The sequence below is a fragment of the Triticum urartu genome, unplaced genomic scaffold, assembly GCF_056163025.1.
Source record: "Triticum urartu cultivar PI428250 unplaced genomic scaffold, HENAU_Tu73 scaffold2, whole genome shotgun sequence".
NCBI lineage: Eukaryota > Viridiplantae > Streptophyta > Magnoliopsida > Poales > Poaceae > Triticum > Triticum urartu.
Genome location: NW_028260368.1, coordinates 3,649,707 through 3,668,717, shown reverse-complemented (window position 1 = coordinate 3,668,717; position 19,011 = coordinate 3,649,707). Strand labels below are relative to the sequence as shown.

At 35.7% G+C, this 19,011-nt stretch overlaps 3 non-coding genes across 3 annotated transcripts; 2 read left to right on the top strand and 1 right to left on the bottom strand.

Annotated features, from left to right (window-relative positions):
* Positions 1-2,612: 2,612 nt before the first annotated feature.
* Positions 2,613-2,699, top strand: TRNAS-GGA (transfer RNA serine (anticodon GGA)). The gene has a single exon. It is a non-coding gene; the product is annotated as a tRNA-Ser (tRNA).
* Positions 2,700-3,918: 1,219 nt separating this feature from the next.
* On the bottom strand, positions 3,919-3,991 carry TRNAT-UGU (transfer RNA threonine (anticodon UGU)). The gene has a single exon. It is a non-coding gene; the product is annotated as a tRNA-Thr (tRNA).
* Positions 3,992-5,658: 1,667 nt separating this feature from the next.
* Positions 5,659-5,731, top strand: TRNAF-GAA (transfer RNA phenylalanine (anticodon GAA)). The gene has a single exon. It is a non-coding gene; the product is annotated as a tRNA-Phe (tRNA).
* Positions 5,732-19,011: the final 13,280 nt, after the last annotated feature.

Sequence of the window (19,011 nt, the reverse complement as noted above, 5' to 3'; positions counted from 1 at the left end):
CAAATTCAAAGCGCTTCGTAATCTTCAACCAGTTCTGTGCTTCAATATAATTTCCCGGAGTAAGCGCTATAGCTTGTTTCCAATATTCAGCAGCTTGATCAAACCAAGCTTCCGCAATTTCCGAATCACCCTGTAGAATGGCCTGTTCTCCTCGGTCGGAATAGGAAGTTCCTTCCCTTAGAACCGTACTTGAGAGTTTCCTACCTCATACGGCTCAGAAATTGCTATCTGAATTTCCCCTATCTTAACTGAATTCGATTTATCAAAAATCGATCCAATTTGTTCTTGGGTTAAGCAGAAGAAATTAATTACCTAAGTTTCAAACCCTAATTTTTATCAATAATCAGTTTGATCTTTTTTCCCACCTTCAGAAGAATGAAGCATAGATAGATATAGAGCCTTCGTTCAAATTTTCTGAGAGGTAACTATCCCGGTTTCATATATGAAATCTCTATAGAATCCTTGAAAAAGACTTTTTTCCATAAGAAAGAAAAAAGAACTTACTATCTTTGGGATCTGATACTACACCGCTGCTTAATCCCTTAGTGGATCGGCTCTATTACATAAGCGGATTCCTAAATTTTGCCCCATATCATGGGATAAGTAAGCAGTTTTTTTTAGTTGTATCGACCCAGTCGCTCACTAATTGATCTTTACGGTGCTTTCTCTATCAATTTGAGAAACTTTATCCATAGAGTAGTAGTATAGGCCATACTTTCTTCGTTTTTTGATTCTCGTGAAGTGTCCTTCCTTCCTACAGCTGATAGGGAAAAATCGTTGTTTTTACGATCCCTATGTAGAAAGCCCTTTTTTTCTAGTATTTACTAGAAAATTTGATCCTCTCTTTTTTTTTTTTCTTTCTATAGTGGAGATAGTCGCACGTAATGACAGATCACGGCCATATTATTAAAAGCTTGCGGTAAGAAGGGGTTTCGTTCTAGTGCCCGGAAATAATATTCCAAAGCCTTTGTATGCTCTCCATTGCTTGTGTGTATAAGGCCTATGTTATAGAGTATATAACTTCGATCATAGGGATCGATTTCTAGTCGCGTAGCTTCATAATAATTTTGCAAAGCTTCCGCATAATTTCCTTCGGATTGAGCCAACATCCGTTACGGTCGTTCATTCTATTCAAAAAATCTCCGTTCCAAAACCGTACATGAGGTTTTCATCTCATACGGCTCCTCCCTTCTGTACATAATAGTACTAAGCGAAATAATCTATAGAATCAAAATAGAATTAGTCCCGTCTCATTATGAACCGAAAGGGGCTGGTATTTTTCCAAGAAATCTCTAGCCAACCTTCCCACAAGAGGTTTTTCTTAACACCAATGAATTCTATTAATGCTAGAGGAAAACGATAGCTCCAATAATTTCTTTGTTCTCAACGCCTCCTATTTAGAGGAATTAGCTACTTCAACGATCTTTGATGGTTATAGGGGTATCCAAAGTACAAACCTGATGGTTGTTTGTTATCCCAACCATTCTTCCCAGCCCTGATACCGATCAGGAAAGGGGTAATTTCTAACAAAGTTTTTCTCTTGTTGATTCCTATTTCTAGGTGTAGTGCTTTTCTCCCCTATGCTGCCTACGGATACTAATAGAGTAGGATTGGCCTGTAATCCATACCATACCATATCCTGTAGGTGTAACCTTTCGCTCAATACTCAAATCTACAATTGAAGTATCTGAAGCCGCATCAATCGAGGATACACGACGGAAGGAATTGTTAGTTCGCCTCACCTTCCCGAAGCGTGGGTTTGTTTGCTTTACAAATTTGGTTCTCTCTATGCCAACCCCCCTCTCTTTTTCGTAAGACTGAGGTATAGGTAGGGCTAAAAAAAAGCAAAAAAAAGAGTCAAATCGCACCATCTCTATAATAAGTAAATGCCTTTTTTTCTCCTGAGGTTGTCGGAATTATTCGCAATAAAATATTGGCTACAATTGAGGAGGTCTTATCAATGAAATTTCCATTTCCACGGGATCTAGGCATAATTCCCAACCCATTCTATATAGAATTGTTTTCATTCCTTCACAAAATAACATAAAAACAAACACATTCGATTCTTATAATTATAAATAGATTGATCCATATGCTCTACTCTAAATCCATATGCTTTAAATGGATAAGAGAGATATGGATTTTCCGCTCAGCTCAAATTGTATCCTTTTCCTTCTGCTTGGACACGAAGAGATATGAAATATTTGACTAAGACTGGATTTCATTCCACTTTCCTATTTCTGAACAACAACTTATGTTATCAACTATTTCGTGTTTTCAAAGTTATTAATTGTCTCATACCCTATTTTTGATTTCGATAGTATGGTGTAGCGTATCTTATGCAAACGGAATTCTAAGGTTTCTTTATTTTATTATGCAATAAGAAGAATTCTTCCATTTTCTTTTTCTTTAGTTGCGGGAAAACCCAAATTAAAACTTTTATTTTATAGCGAGCGCAATTTCTAGTAAAAAATCCTGTATCCTTCCACTTAGATCAAAAGGAATTTTTCCAATAGAACTATGGAACCCCCGAGTGGTTGCGGTTGTACCTGTACTGCAGGAATAAGAAAACTCGCTATTCACTCAGTTTATTTTCCATAATAAGTTATGTAGGAGAGATGGCCGAGCGGTTCAAGGCGTAGCATTGGAACTGCTATGTAGACTTTTGTTTACCGAGGGTTCGAATCCCTCTCTTTCCGTTTTTCTTAATTCATCAACGTTAAGGATCACAATGTATCAAATCAAATAACAATTTTTTCCAGCAATAATATAATATCTTATATTATCTTATTTTGATTTAATAGAAATTAGAAATTCTCTATAGCAAATTACTGTGGTATGTAAAATACACATAGAGGAAAAAAGAAAAAAGGATCCTAATCCTAGGGTTAATCAATTTTAGCTAGTTGATGGGAAAATACAAATTAATGGTAATGGTCTTAGGGCGATTTAGTTCGGGGAAAGGGGAAGGGGAAGAAAATTCTATGAACCTTTCCTTTTTTCGTTAAGTTCAAGTCTGACGAGAGTAATATTCTACAACTAACAACTCATTTATTTTGAGACCGACCCACTTCCTATCTAGGATTTTATTTACTAGTCCTTTATATTCCAACGTGTCAATCGCCAAATGCTTTGGCAATTTCCCCGGGTCCGATGAAGCAATATAATTTTGAACCAGACCTTTTGATCTTTGGTTATCTTTCGTAGTAATAATATCTCGGGGTTTGCAACGAAAACTTGGTATATTGACTATACGACCATTAACTAAAATATGTCTATGGTTGACTAATTGGCGGGCCCCAGGAATGGTTGAAGCCATACCCAATCGAAAAAGGATATTATCCAAACGCATTTCAAGTAATTGTAGTAAAACCTGGCCTGTTGACCTTTTTGCTTTTCCAGCGATATGTACATATCTAAGTAATTGTCGTTCTGTCAGACCATAATGAAAACGCAATTTCTGTTTTTCTTGAAGACGAATACGATATTGCTCCTTTTTCCCAGAATTGAATTTTTTTTTAAGATTACTTCCGGATTTAGGTGTTTTTCTAGTGAGTCCTGGTAAAGCTCCCAGACGGCGTATTTTTTTTAAACGAGGTCCTCGATAACGGGACATGAAGACTCCTTTTTTTATTTTATTGAAATTTCATTTTACACAATTAATTTCATTGTATTTACATTACAGAATACATCGAAATTAAAACTGAATTAAACTACAGGATAAACAGAGTAAAATCAACTAAAGTACCCCAAAAAATGGAATTTCATCAAAATCTTTTTTTTTTGTATATATATTATTTATTTTATTGTTTTGTATCTAGCAAAATTGTAAGGTAAAAAACATAAAAGATCCTGGATTCTCCATTTAATTCGGAAAAAAAGAGATTCTTGTTCGTAGAACATCGATAGAGAAAAAAAAGCCGACTATCGGATTTGAACCGATGACCCTCGCATTACAAATGCGATGCTCTAACCTCTGAGCTAAGTGGGCTTACATAACGGAAATAGTGTAACAAATAGAAATAGGTATAGTATAGGAAATCCGTAAAATCTCAGATATTAGTTATTAATCTTAGCTATTAACTAGTTCTAAATTTGAAGTTATACTTATAAAAATAAAAAAATACTAAAACTTCTTAAAGATAAAGTTAGCTTGATATGCTTAACTATAGGATATTAAAAAATAAAATTATAGAATTTATTGGTATTTTCATTCGATCATTATAGACTTTATTATTTGTTAATAATTTGAGGATTAATATTTCACTAAGGGGAACATAGAGTCAGAGTAAATAAAATTGCTAATTCTGATTAGAAAAAAAGAATAAATATCAAGCGTTATAGTATAATTTTGAATACTATAAAAAAGTAAGACGGGAGGTGGGGGAGATAAAAACTTTTGGATATATTGATTCGGATTGAATTGCAAATACATCAAGGATAGAATCAATTCAATTCTGAATTGCAATAAGCAAGCGAGGTCTCTCAAATAGAGTCGAACTGAACTGCTAGACTACGTTGAGTGATGAACTCAATGATTCAAAAAAAAAACTAAGAGATGGATGAAATTACACAAGGAATCCTGGTCTCAAAGAAGAGGGAAATGGGGATATGGCGAAATCGGTAGACGCTACGGACTTGATTGTATTGAGCCTTGGTATGGAAACCTGCTAAGTGGTAACTTCCAAATTCAGAGAAACCCTGGAATTAAAAAAGGGCAATCCTGAGCCAAATCCGTGTTTTGAGAAAACAAGGGGTTCTCGAACTAGAATACAAAGGAAAAGGATAGGTGCAGAGACTCAATGGAAGCTGTTCTAACGAATCGAGTTAATTACGTTGTGTTGTTAGTGGAATTCCTTCTAGTTCTAAATTAGAGAAAGAGGGGTTTTATACCTTATACATTTAATAAACACGTATAGATACTGACATAGCAAACGATTAATCACAGAACTCATATTATATTCTAATTATAATATAGGTTCTTTATCTTTTTTAAAAATGAAATTAGAAATGATAATGATTATGAAATAAAAAACTCATATCATAATTTTTTTTTTTCATTATTGTGAATCCACTCCAATCGAATATTGAATAATCAAATTCTTCAATTAAAATTCAAAGTTTTCGAGATCTTTAAAAAAGTGGATTAATCGGACGAGGACAAAGAGAGAGTCCCATTCTACATGTCAATACTGACAACAATGAAATTTCTAGTAAAAGGAAAATCCGTCGACTTTATAAGTTGTGAGGGTTCAAGTCCCTCTATCCCCAAATCCTCTTTTATTCCCTAACTATACTATATTATTATTATTTATCCTCTTTTTTTTTTTCTTTTTATCAATGCACTTTTTTTTCTTTTTATCAATGCAATGGGTTTAAGATTCATTAGCTTTCTCATTCTACTCTTTCACAAAGGAATGCGAAGAGAACTCAATGGATCTTATCCTATTCATTGAATAGATTTCTTTTTTATTAGAGTATCGGCAAGAAATCTTGGTTATTCACTCTATTTTTAAGTTTTATTTAAGTAAACCATGCACAATGCATAGGACTACCCCCCCCATTTTCAAATTTAAAATTTGAAATACTTTAATTAATTTTTAGTCCTTTTAATTGACATAGATACAAATACTCTACTAGGATGATGCACAAGAAAAGGTCAGGATAGCTCAGTTGGTAGAGCAGAGGACTGAAAATCCTCGTGTCACCAGTTCAAATCTGGTTCCTGGCAGAGAAAAAAAAAAAAAAGATCCACCGAATAGGTATTGATCCAAATACCTCGAGATGGATTGTGATACATATTCATTAATAATATTTATTCATCTAAGTGGATAAATCTATAATATAAATATAGAGGCACTTCTTTTTCTTTTTAAAGAAGTTTTAAAATATATCTTTTCTTTATGATAAAGAAGGGGGTGAGATTCCCCTTTATTTTTTTGCGTTTCTTAATTTTGTATTCCGCTATTCCGACGAATATTTTTTTAGTCTTGCTTATCTTTATCTTATCTTATTTTCCTAGTTGTGCTAAGTAATGTGCGCGGTACAAAGTTCCTGGTAGAGAACTTCTTTGAGTCATCCTATTTTTCTGTTCATATGAAGGAAATTAATATGCGATTTTCAAAATAGGGGAATCCAAATGAAACCCTTTTTTTGCTCAGTCTATCTGGAATGCTTTTGTATAATTAGGAATTAATTATAAATAGGTATTCCGTTTCATCTAGGAAAAGAACCTAAAAATATTCCTTGACTTGAATAAAATCTGGAGTTGTGTTGTATAAGTGAGCATGAATTTCTTATCATTCAATGAGCATCTTGTATTTCATAAAAATTGGGGGTTATATAATCCTTACGTAAGGGCCAGCCTATCCAACTTTCAGGCATTAGGATACGTTTAAGGCGCGGATGATTATCATAAGAGATTCCCACCATATCATAAGATTCGCGTTCTTGAAAATCGGCACTTCTCCAAATCCAGAAGACAGACGGAATTCTAGGATTATCCTTTTGGGCAAAGACTTTTATGCAGACTTCTTCTGGATTATCTATACCATATTGTATTCTCGTAAGATGATACACGCTAGCTAAAGATCCACCGGGTGCTACATCATAAGCACATTGGGAGCGTAAATAATTGTAACCATATACATATAAAATGACAGCAATGGAATCCCAATCCCCTGCTTTTATTTGTAAAGTCTCTATTCCTCGGTGATCAAAGCCCAAAGATCTATGAACCACCTCATGTTTGACTAGCCAATTAGATAACCAACCCTGCTGCATTGTCTTCATCTCTCCCTCTTTGTATAAATATTTCACATTTCGGATGCAAGTTTGAAAGATTGCCCTGCTTTTTATTTTTCTACACAAAAGAGCCCCTCTCCTAATTCACTAATTTGTAGGAAGGTACTGAACTTTTGGATTTGAAAAAAGTTTCAGAAGATATATCTAATGTAGATGGTGATTGATAGAGCAATTCTTGCTCATAAGTTCCTGTATGAGTACTGCGCCTAACATAAAGCTTGTGACTGGTAGTAAAACATCTATTTTTATTTTGAGATAGAGTTTGATCCTCAACTATTTCTCGCGATATCTTCTTACGAAGTTTTGTTAGGGCATCTATAACTGCCTCCGGTTTAGGTGGGCAGCCCGGCAAGTAGACATCCACAGGAATTAACTTATCAACTCCCCGAACAGTACTATAGGAATCCGTACTGAACATTCCCCCTGTAATAGTACAGGCTCCCATAGCAATGACGTATTTTGGTTCAGGCATTTGCTCGTATAATCTCACTAAAGAGGGAGCCATTTTCATTGTTACCGTACCGGCTGTTAAAATTAGGTCTGCTTGCCTAGGACTTGATCTTGGTACCAATCCATAACGATCAAAGTCGAATCGTGAGCCTATTAATGAAGCAAATTCAATGAAACAACAACTGGTACCGTATAGAAGGGGCCATAAACTGGAGAGTCTTGACCAATTCGAAAGATCATTTGGTGTAGTTGAAATAACAGAATTGGAACTTGTTTGGTCAAGTAAGGGAAACTCAATCAAATTCATAACTGTCTCAATAGAATCTTTTCCTTCTTTTTTTTTGTCTAAATATTCAGTTAAGACCATTCCAAGGCTCCTTTTCGCCATGCATAAACTAAACCAACAACTAAGATAAGCACGAAAATCAAAGCTTCGATAAAAACGGATACACCCAATACGTCGAAACTCATTGCCCAAGGGTATAGAAAGACGGTTTCCACATCAAAAACAACAAAAACGAGCGCAAACATATAATAGCGTATTCGGAATTGTACCCAAGCCCCTCCCATGGGTTCTATACCCGATTCATAACTAGAAAGCTTCTCTGGTCCTTCACTAACCGGGGCTAAAAGTCCTGAAATCGAAAATGCCAAAATAGGAATAAGGCTTGCTATTATTAGAAATGTCCAAAAAATATCATATTCGTGAAGCAGAAACATAATGTACTCCCATTAATGTGGAATAGGCGGAACTTAAATTAGTCAATTCAATTCAGCATTGTCAATTTATCCAGAACTTCTCTCTTTTCCTCGGTGAAACAAGAATCTTTTTTGTTCAAACAAAAGCGCTTAGTTTAAGTTTAGCCTTTGTTTCCTCTGTGCTGCATCTTCTTTAAAGATTCATCCAATGGAATCCCAACTCCCTTTCTTTTGGATTTCCATTCTATTTAGATATGGTGTATGTAGATCTAATTCTTATATAAAGAAAACTTTCTCGTTTCACTTTGTCTCGCTTTCTCTAGAATCTCTAGAAAAAAGAATAGCTCTATCCTTTATTTAATATTTAATAATAAAATAATAAGAGACTATTAAATAAAAATGAGAATACTACTAAATTAGAACCTAATTAAGATAGTAGGACTAATCTATGCAGTATAATTAATGAGAAGTAATACTATAAAATAAAAATAAAGAACTCTATTTCAGAACTATGAGACAGAATATTCTGTTTTCTTATTTACTCTTTACTTTATTTTTTCTATTTAAAGTTGATCAATTTACATAATGTATCTATAAACAAAGTAATAAATATACTTAAAACAAAGTAGGAATTCGCAAAATGGATAAAATCATTGCAGTTATTATAGGGAAGTCTAGAGATATCCTATTTGAAGGAGGACGGGATTCAAATCAGGGAAAGGATCCTTTCTTCTATTGATTTGATAGAAATTCGTTTTTCTTTTCCTGTCTGTATGATTTTGATTTTCGATGAATGAGCCTTTGGTAATGCTTTTATCTCTATTCTATGTCGCAGGCGCCTATCCAGTCTATAAACAAATACTAATGAGAAAATGAAAACTATACTAAACTAAAGAAAACATAGGATAGAGATCCTAAAATCTAAAAAAGGGCATATTAGGGCTATACGGATTCGAACCGTAGACCTTCTCGGTAAAACAGATCAAACGGATTATTATCGAAATGATTTGAACTGTTTCAAAGACCCAACATGCATTTTTTTGCATTGGGCTCTTTCATAAACTGATTTAAAGATCAGTTAGTCCACCATAGTTTTTCTTTACGGAAAGATAATGAGATGGCTCCCTGTGCTCTGATTGATTTTTTGTATTATGATCTATCTAGGAGCAATACCAAAGTGTTTCAAAGGAGGATTACCTTGACTTAGGTCTGCCTCCGGTCTAAATTAAATCAACCTAAGTGAAATGGAGTCTCTATCGTTCCACTGCAAGAGTTAACTATGAGACTTCATACACCTTAAAGTTCATAGAACGAAAAGAAGTTTTTTGGAGGCCCTTATCCTCATTACGCCTAGCATTTAGTGGGCTGGATATTTACCTTATCAACTAGCAAATCCATAAGGGTTCTATTTGATTAGGCACCTGAATTGGCACCTGAATCGGACTGAACCGACTGTTTGTCAGGCTACTGTTCTCCTATTCTCTCGAATCTATGAAGTAAGACATTGATTTTGCAATAAGATCGATTATGTTCATTGCATAATAAGCTCCTTTGAAAAGCATTGGCGCACGTGTAAACGAGTTGCTCTACCGAACTGAGCTATAGCCCTTATCAGAGATATCTTAACATATAGATAATTTCTTGTCAAGATGAATATTTTCTAATGCCAGAGGATACCCCTTTGATCTGTATCTGTTTAGTATTTAGTTTAGTATTTAGTATATAACAGACCAATAACAGAGCGGTATTGCTTAGAAAAGGGATTCAATATATAATCGATCGAAGTAATGGGTCTTCCTTTGTGGTGATAAATTGCCTACTTAACTCAGTGGTTAGAGTATTGCTTTCATACGGCGGGAGTCATTGGTTCAAATCCAATAGTAGGTAAGTAGGTAGAAAAATTACTAGATAGCATTGGACTTACTTCGCTTCGCTATCTAATAACTTTTTCTACCCCTCTTCCCTTTTTCTTTGTATCAACTATAAACCACTGGATTGTCTTCAATTGGATGGGGGAATCCAATTGACAGCCTCGATTCGTATCCTAGCTCGTCTGAGAGCGAGCTTCGCTTCAACCAAATCTTTCGTACCCTCAGCTTTACTCAAGTTAGCTTCGGCTATTTCAAGTGCCTTTTGAGCTTCTTCCGGATCAATATCACTACCCAGTTCCGCATCATTTCCTAAAATGATGATCTCATTATTAACTATTCTCGCAAAACCGCTCCACAGAATCGCTGTTAACCATTGGTCGTTGAGGAGGCGTATTCTCAAAGGACCCATATCTACTGCTGTGTTAATGGGGGCGTGGTTTGGTAATACGCCAATTTGGCCACTATTAGTGGATAAAATGATTTCTTTCACTTCACAATCCCAAATAATTCGCTTAGGAGTCAGTACATAAAGATTTAATTTCATTTCTTCGATTTGTTCTCCTCTTCTAAGGTTATAGCTTTCGTGCTAGCTTCATCGATGTTACCCACCAAATAAAAAGCCTGTTCAGGTAGGCCGTCTAATTCTCCGGAAAGGATTAGTTGAAATCCCCTAATAGTTTCCGCAAGAGCAACATACTTTCCTGGAGAACCAGTAAAAACTTCTGCCACAAAGAACGGTTGTGATAAGAAACGCTCAATTTTTCTTGCTCTTGCTACAGTTAAACGATCCTCTTCCGATAATTCATCCAAGCCAAGAATTGCGATAATGTCCTGAAGTTCTTTGTAACGTTGTAAAGTTTCCTTAACTCTTTGCGCAGTTTCATAATGTTCGTTGCCAACGATCCGAGGCTGTAACATAGTCGAGGTTGAATCTAAAGGATCTACTGCTGGATAAATACCCTTGGAAGCTAATCCTCTGGAAAGTACGGTAGTAGCATCCAAATGTGCAAATGTTGTGGCAGGGGCAGGGTCGGTCAAATCGTCTGCAGGTACATAAACTGCTTGAATCGAAGTTATAGATCCCTTTTTAGTAGAAGCAATTCTTTCTTGCAAAGAACCCATTTCTGTACTAAGAGTAGGTTGATAACCCACTGCGGAGGGCATTCTCCCTAATAAAGCGGATACCTCTGATCCTGCTTGAACAAAACGAAAGATATTATCGATAAATAAAAGCACGTCTTGCTTATTAACATCTCGGAAATATTCCGCCATAGTTAGGGCAGTTAAACCAACTCTCATACGAGCTCCCGGTGGTTCATTCATTTGGCCATAGACTAGAGCTACCTTTGATTCCTCAATATTTTTTTCATTAATTACTCCGGATTCCTTCATTTCCATATAAAGATCATTTCCTTCACGAGTCCGTTCCCCTACTCCACCGAATACGGATACGCCCCCATGAGCTTTAGCAATGTTATTGATTAATTCCATGATCAGTACTGTTTTACCTACTCCAGCCCCCCCAAATAGTCCTATTTTTCCTCCACGTCGATAAGGAGCTAAAAGATCGACGACCTTAATACCTGTTTCAAAGATGGATAATTTCGTATCTAACTCGATAAAGGCAGGCGCAGATCTATGAATAGGGAACGTTGCACTACTATCTACAGGACCCAAATTGTCAACAGGCTCCCCAAGAACGTTGAAAATTCGTCCGAGAGTAGCTCCACCGACCGGAACACTGAGAGGAGCTCCCGTGTCAATCACTTCCATTCCTCTCATCAACCCGTCCGTAGCACTCATAGCTACAGCTCTAACTCGATTATTTCCTAATAATTGTTGTACCTCACAAGTCACATTAATTTGCTTATCGGCAGTGTCTCTACTCTGGACTACCAAAGCGTTATAAATATAAGGTAACTTGCCTGGGGGAAAAGTGACATCCAGCACGGGTCCAATAATTTGATCGATACGACCTGTACTTTTTTCTTCAATTGTGGAAACCCCGGGAGGAGAAGTAGTAGGATTGGTTCTCATAATTATCACATAATTAAAAAAAAGGAATTTGTCGAAATTTTTCTTTTTTTATTGTTGAATAATGCCAAATCAAATCAAAAAAAATCCAAAAGTAAAAAGGAAATGAATTAGTTAATTCAATAAGAGAGAAAAGGGGACCAGGACTTGATTTCGTTGCCCAAGCGAATCCCATTCAATCGTTTACTCATGGAATGAGTCCATTGGAAAGTTCAATCAATCTTTTTTTTCATATACATTTTGCCTTTTGTGGAGGATCTGTGCCTACTCTACTTTCCTATCTAGGACTTCGATATACAAAATATATACTACTGTGAAGCATAGATTGCTGTCAACAAAGAATTTTATTAGTATTTAGTTAGGTATTTGCATTCAAAATAAGAAAAGAGAACTATTAAGAACTTGTAAAATAAGGATTAGGAATTAATTTGGGTTGCGCTATATCTATCAAAGAGTATACAATAATTATGGATTTGGTAAATCAAATCCATGGTTTAATAACGAACCGTGTTAACTTACCATAACAACAACTCAATTCCTATCGAATTCCTATATTGGAATTCCTATAGGATAGAACATACACAGGGTGTACGCATTATATATGAATGAAACATATTCATTAACCTAAGCATGCCCTCAATTTTCTTTAATGAGTTGATATTATATTAATTGAATATCCTTTTTGTTTTACGAGATTTTTGCTAAAGTTTCATTTACGCCTAATTAACATCGAGTAGACCCTGTTATTGTGAGAATTCTTAATTCAAGAGTTATAGGGAGGGACTTATGTCACCACAAACAGAAACTAAAGCAGGTGTTGGATTTCAAGCTGGTGTTAAAGATTATAAATTGACTTACTACACCCCAGAGTATGAAACTAAGGATACTGATATCTTGGCAGCATTCCGAGTAAGTCCTCAGCCTGGGGTTCCGCCCGAAGAAGCAGGGGCTGCAGTAGCTGCCGAATCTTCTACTGGTACATGGACAACTGTTTGGACTGATGGACTTACCAGTCTTGATCGTTACAAAGGACGATGCTATCACATCGAGCCTGTTGCTGGGGAAGACAACCAATGGATCTGTTATGTAGCTTATCCATTAGACCTATTTGAAGAGGGTTCCGTTACTAACATGTTTACTTCCATTGTAGGTAACGTATTTGGTTTCAAAGCCCTACGTGCTCTACGTTTGGAGGATCTACGAATTCCCCCTACTTATTCAAAAACTTTCCAAGGCCCGCCTCATGGTATCCAAGTTGAAAGAGATAAGTTGAACAAGTACGGTCGTCCTTTATTGGGATGTACTATTAAACCAAAATTGGGATTATCCGCAAAAAATTATGGTAGAGCGTGTTATGAGTGTCTACGTGGTGGACTTGATTTTACCAAAGATGATGAAAACGTAAACTCACAACCATTTATGCGCTGGAGAGACCGTTTTGTCTTTTGTGCCGAAGCTATTTATAAATCACAGGCCGAAACCGGTGAAATCAAGGGGCATTACTTGAATGCGACTGCGGGTACATGTGAAGAAATGATTAAGAGAGCTGTATTTGCAAGAGAATTAGGGGTTCCTATTGTAATGCATGACTACTTAACTGGGGGATTCACCGCAAATACTACTTTGGCTCATTATTGCCGCGACAATGGCCTACTTCTTCACATTCACCGTGCAATGCATGCAGTTATTGATAGACAGAAAAATCATGGTATGCATTTCCGTGTATTAGCTAAAGCATTGCGTATGTCTGGGGGAGATCATATCCACTCCGGTACAGTAGTAGGTAAGTTAGAAGGGGAACGCGAAATGACTTTAGGTTTTGTTGATTTATTGCGCGATGATTTTATTGAAAAAGATCGTGCTCGCGGTATCTTTTTCACTCAGGACTGGGTATCCATGCCAGGTGTTATACCGGTAGCTTCAGGTGGTATTCATGTTTGGCATATGCCAGCTCTGACCGAAATCTTTGGGGACGATTCTGTATTACAATTTGGTGGAGGAACTTTAGGACATCCTTGGGGAAATGCACCTGGTGCAGCAGCTAATCGAGTGGCTTTAGAAGCCTGTGTACAAGCTCGTAACGAAGGGCGCGATCTTGCTCGCGAAGGTAATGAAATTATCCGAGCAGCTTGCAAATGGAGTCCTGAACTAGCCGCAGCTTGTGAAGTATGGAAGGCGATCAAATTCGAGTTCGAGCCGGTAGATACTATTGATTAACTAGATAAAACTAAAGATAAAGAAGGTATAAATAAAAAAGAAACGAAATAAAAAGAGAAAAAAATCAGTTATGAAATGCAGTAATTCTTCTTTATTCTTCTAATTGATTGCAATTAAACTCGGCTCAATCTTTTTTAGAAAAAAAAGATTGAGCCGAATAAAAATAGATCATGATATGATCATGAGACTTGACAAATTGAGATTCGTCTATTCTATATATCTAGAATATATATATTAAGGTATAATACAATAAAGAAATACAAATAAAATAATAAAATAATAAAATATAGTATTATCATATGATAATGATAATGGAATCAAATACGCAGTATTTACAGAAAAAAGTCTTCGTTTATTGGGAAAGAATCAATATACTTTTAATGTCGAATCGGGATTCACTAAGACAGAAATAAAGCATTGGGTCGAACTCTTCTTTGGTGTTAAGGTGGTAGCTGTGAATAGCCATCGACTACCTGGAAAAGGTAGAAGAATAGGACCTATTCTGGGCCATACAATGCATTACAGACGTATGATCATTACCCTTCAACCGGGTTATTCTATTCCACTTCTAGATAGAGAAAAAAACTAAAGGAGAATGAATGAAAAAAGACATAGTTTGGAAGTTAGACCTTTTTATAGGACTCTCTTTCAATTTCAAAAAAGAGGACGTTTGAAACTTTTAACAGGCGTAATCGTGAGTCAACAAGTGACTCGAACTGTGTGTAAAAAAAGAAGCATTTTTTTTTTTTCAAAATGCTAGAACTAGATAAGGAAGTTTTCTATAACCTTGAGAAAAAGGATAAAAAGGTAGTTTTTTTTTAGTTTATGACTCCGATCAAGAGCGAGAAATCCTTGATTTGGGATTGGACATAGAACCTGGACCCATCGTAGAGACGTTTAGTTCAAAAGAAAGGATCGTATCCTGATGGTAAGAATTATACTTTCGTGGAAATACAGCGCTATAGACTTCAATGCGGTAGAGTAGACGTTTTGTTTCTAATTTTTCTGGACCAAACCTCCGCTCCGACCCAACGATACAATGAATTTTTTCTGTTCATATTCATAAATAAAAAAGATTCGGAATCGCAATGCTACTATATGCGTCCAGAGGAGTATTTGGAATAATATTCTTCTATAATCCATTATTGCGGGGGGTCTTACTAACAGGGCTTCGCTGCACGGGACAGGTCTTCGTCGAAAAGCTAACTCCACCCGGCATTTTCATACCCTTTCTTTGGGTGGTATATCGCCTTTTAAAGTCTAAGAGGGTAGTAGGGGATCTATAGTAGGTAAGATAATTTGCCCTTTGATTTTGATTGAATATACTATTTTTCCGCCTTTACCACGCATTATTGTATGCGCTTCTAGAGAAGTATGTATGCAGGAAGTAAATTCTAACCGCTTTCTTTTGAATCCAATTTCAAATTAGATTAGAAAGATAGAAAGGCCATGAGGATGGGAAAATCAAAATAAAATCTTTTTAATTAGTTCTCCTTTTTTGGAATTTTCTTATTATCCTTTCATTTTTTTTACAGAATATTTTTCAAACTAAAAATAAAAAATACAATACAATAGTCAATATTCCTTATAATAGATATACTTAATTATATCATAAGAATCTTAAGATATTTTTCGACTAGATAGAAATAGTAAATTTGAATTGAGACACCTATTCCATGACGGATTTAAACTTACCTTCTATTTTCGTGCCTTTAGTAGGCTTAGTATTTCCGGCAATTGCAATGACTTCTTTATTTCTTTATGTGCAAAAAAATAAGATTGTCTAGTATTTTTTAGTGTAAGTAATATAATATGGTAGGGTATGTGGCTTTTTCTACACACACTTTCTACACACAAATGAAAAACGGTTATGGATGCGGATATAGGCTACGAGCATAAATGCATGAATATGCAGAGCCAGGTATAGCGAGTTTTATTTTATTTATTTTAATTGAATCAACGAATATTTTTTGAATAGAAAGTCAATGTATCTAACCTATTATTTCACAGGAGTACTAGTTGCTGAAGGCGATTTCAGAATCAAAAAAAGTAAAGTCAAAATTATTTAGCTTATTCTCTCAATTTCAATCGACCGCTGCTGGATTTAGTATATCTAATATGAATTGGCGATCAGAACACATATGGGTAGAACTTCTAAAAGGTTCTCGAAAAAGGGGTAATTTTTTCTGGGCCTGTATTCTTTTTCTAGGTTCACTAGGATTCTTATCGGTTGGGATTTCCAGTTATCTTGGTAAGAATATTATATCTATACTTCCATCTCAAGAAATTCTTTTTTTTCCGCAGGGGGTCGTGATGTCTTTCTACGGAATCGCAGGCCTATTCATTAGCTCCTACTTGTGGTGTACTATTTTGTGGAATGTAGGTAGTGGTTATGACCGATTCGATAGAAAAGAGGGAATAGTGTGCATTTTTCGTTGGGGATTCCCTGGAATAAAACGTCGCGTCTTCCTTCGATTCCTTATGCGGGATATCCAATCAATTAGAATTCAGGTTAAAGAGGGTCTTTATCCTCGTCGTATTCTTTATATGGAAATCCGGGGCCAGGGGATCATTCCCTTGACTCGTACTGATGATAAATTTTTTACTCCACGAGAAATTGAACAAAAAGCTGCCGAATTGGCCTATTTCTTGCGCGTACCAATTGAAGTATTTTGAGGTATCTTTTTTGAACTGAGTTGAATGAAGAAAAGAAGAATTGGAAGAAGAAAAGTTTTCTCAACACAGGGAGGAAGTCCCTTCTAAATTGGATTTGTTATTGTAAGGGGATTTTTAAGTATTTATCTAAAGGAAGGAACAAACGAGGATAAGAGAAATTTGCTTTTAATTTTTTTTTATCCAAGTTAGATATATCGCATACTATTCTTCCTTTTTCATCCGAAAGGGCTTTTTTTTTATTCTATTTCACTATTTCATTCCATCTAGATCTAAGAAAGAACCCAATGCACTGAAATTCCACTAATAACTAATATACAAAAAAGAAGAATAGATACAGGGTATCAAACCTATAGAGTTTTTGCTTCAAAGAAATAGAAATATCATGAAATAGAAATATCATCATATAGAGTCAGGGAATGGAATAGAGTCAGCGAATGAAGCATATTCATTAACAACTCCATTTACAGATCAAAAATGAAAAAAAAGAAAGCATTGCCTTCTTTACTATATCTTGTATTTATCGTACTTTTGCCTTGGGGGGTCTCTTCCTCATTTAACAAATGTCTGGAACTTTGGATTAAGAATTGGTGGAATACCAGGCAATCCGAAACTCTCTTAACTGATATTCAAGAGAAAAGGATTCTAGAAAGATTCATAGAATTAGAAGAACTTTCTCTCTTGGACGAGATGATAAAAGGGAAACTAAAGACACATGTACAAAAACCTCCTACAGGAATACACAAGGAAATAATACAATGGGTCAAAATAAATAATGAGGATCATCTCCATACCATTTTGCATTTCTCGACAAATATAATCTGTTTGGCTATTCTAAGTGGTTCTTTTTTTCTGGGTAAAGAGGAACTTGTCATTTTGAATTCTTGGGTTCAGGAATTCTTCTATAATTTAAATGACTCAATAAAAGCTTTTTTTATTCTTTTAGTTACTGATTTTTTTGTTGGATTTCACTCCACCCGTGGTTGGGAACTAGTAATTCGTTGGGTCTACAACGATTTTGGATGGGCTCCTAACGAGCTTATTTTCACTATTTTTGTTTGTAGTTTTCCAGTAATTCTAGATACATGTTTGAAATTTTGGGTCTTTTTTTGTTTAAATCGTCTATCTCCTTCGCTTGTAGTCATTTATCATTCAATTAGTGAAGCATAAATTCATTTGATCTCCCGATATTAATATTAATCAAATTAGCAAGCATCTTTTTTTAGAAAGAAAGCCCTTTTCCATTTTAGCAAAATTCTTTCTATTTATACCTACTTTAAGGTATTCATCATTGCAGTACAACTGTTGCAGTAGAATGACAACAGATTCGTGTATAGGGAACTAGATTAGCTTAGCTACCTATCTAATTTATTGTAGAAATTCTGGGATCTGCGATTGGACATGGAAAATAGAAATACTTTTTCTTGGGTAAAGGAACAGATAACTCGATCGATTTCTGTATCGATCATGATATACGTAATAACTCGGACATCTATTTCAAATGCATATCCCATTTTTGCGCAGCAGGGTTATGAAAACCCACGAGAAGCAACTGGACGAATTGTATGTGCCAATTGCCATTTAGCTAGCAAGCCCGTCGATATTGAAGTTCCCCAAGCTGTGCTTCCCGATACTGTATTTGAAGCAGTTCTTCGAATTCCTTATGATATGCAATTGAAACAAGTTCTTGCTAATGGAAAAAAGGGAGGGTTGAATGTAGGTGCTGTTCTTATTTTGCCCGAGGGATTCGAATTAGCGCCGCCCGATCGTATTTCCCCTGAGTTAAAAGAAAAGATAGGAAATCTTGCTTTTCAGAGTTATCGTCCCGATAAAAAAAACATTCTTGTGATAGGCCCTGTTCCCGGTAAGAAATATAGTGAAATTGTCTTTCCCATTCTTTCCCCTGATCCTGCTACGAAGAAAGATGCTCATTTCTTAAAATATCCCATATATGTAGGGGGAAACCGAGGAAGAGGACAGATCTATCCTGATGGTAGCAAGAGTAACAATACAGTCTATAATGCTACGTCAACAGGTATAGTAAGAAAAATACTACGTAAAGAAAAGGGGGGGTATGAAATATCCATAGTTGATGCATCAGATGGACGCCAAGTGATTGATATTATACCTCCCGGACCAGAACTTCTTGTTTCAGAGGGGGAATCCATCAAGCTTGATCAACCATTAACAAGCAATCCTAATGTGGGAGGTTTTGGTCAGGGGGACGCAGAAATCGTGCTTCAGGATCCATTACGTGTCCAAG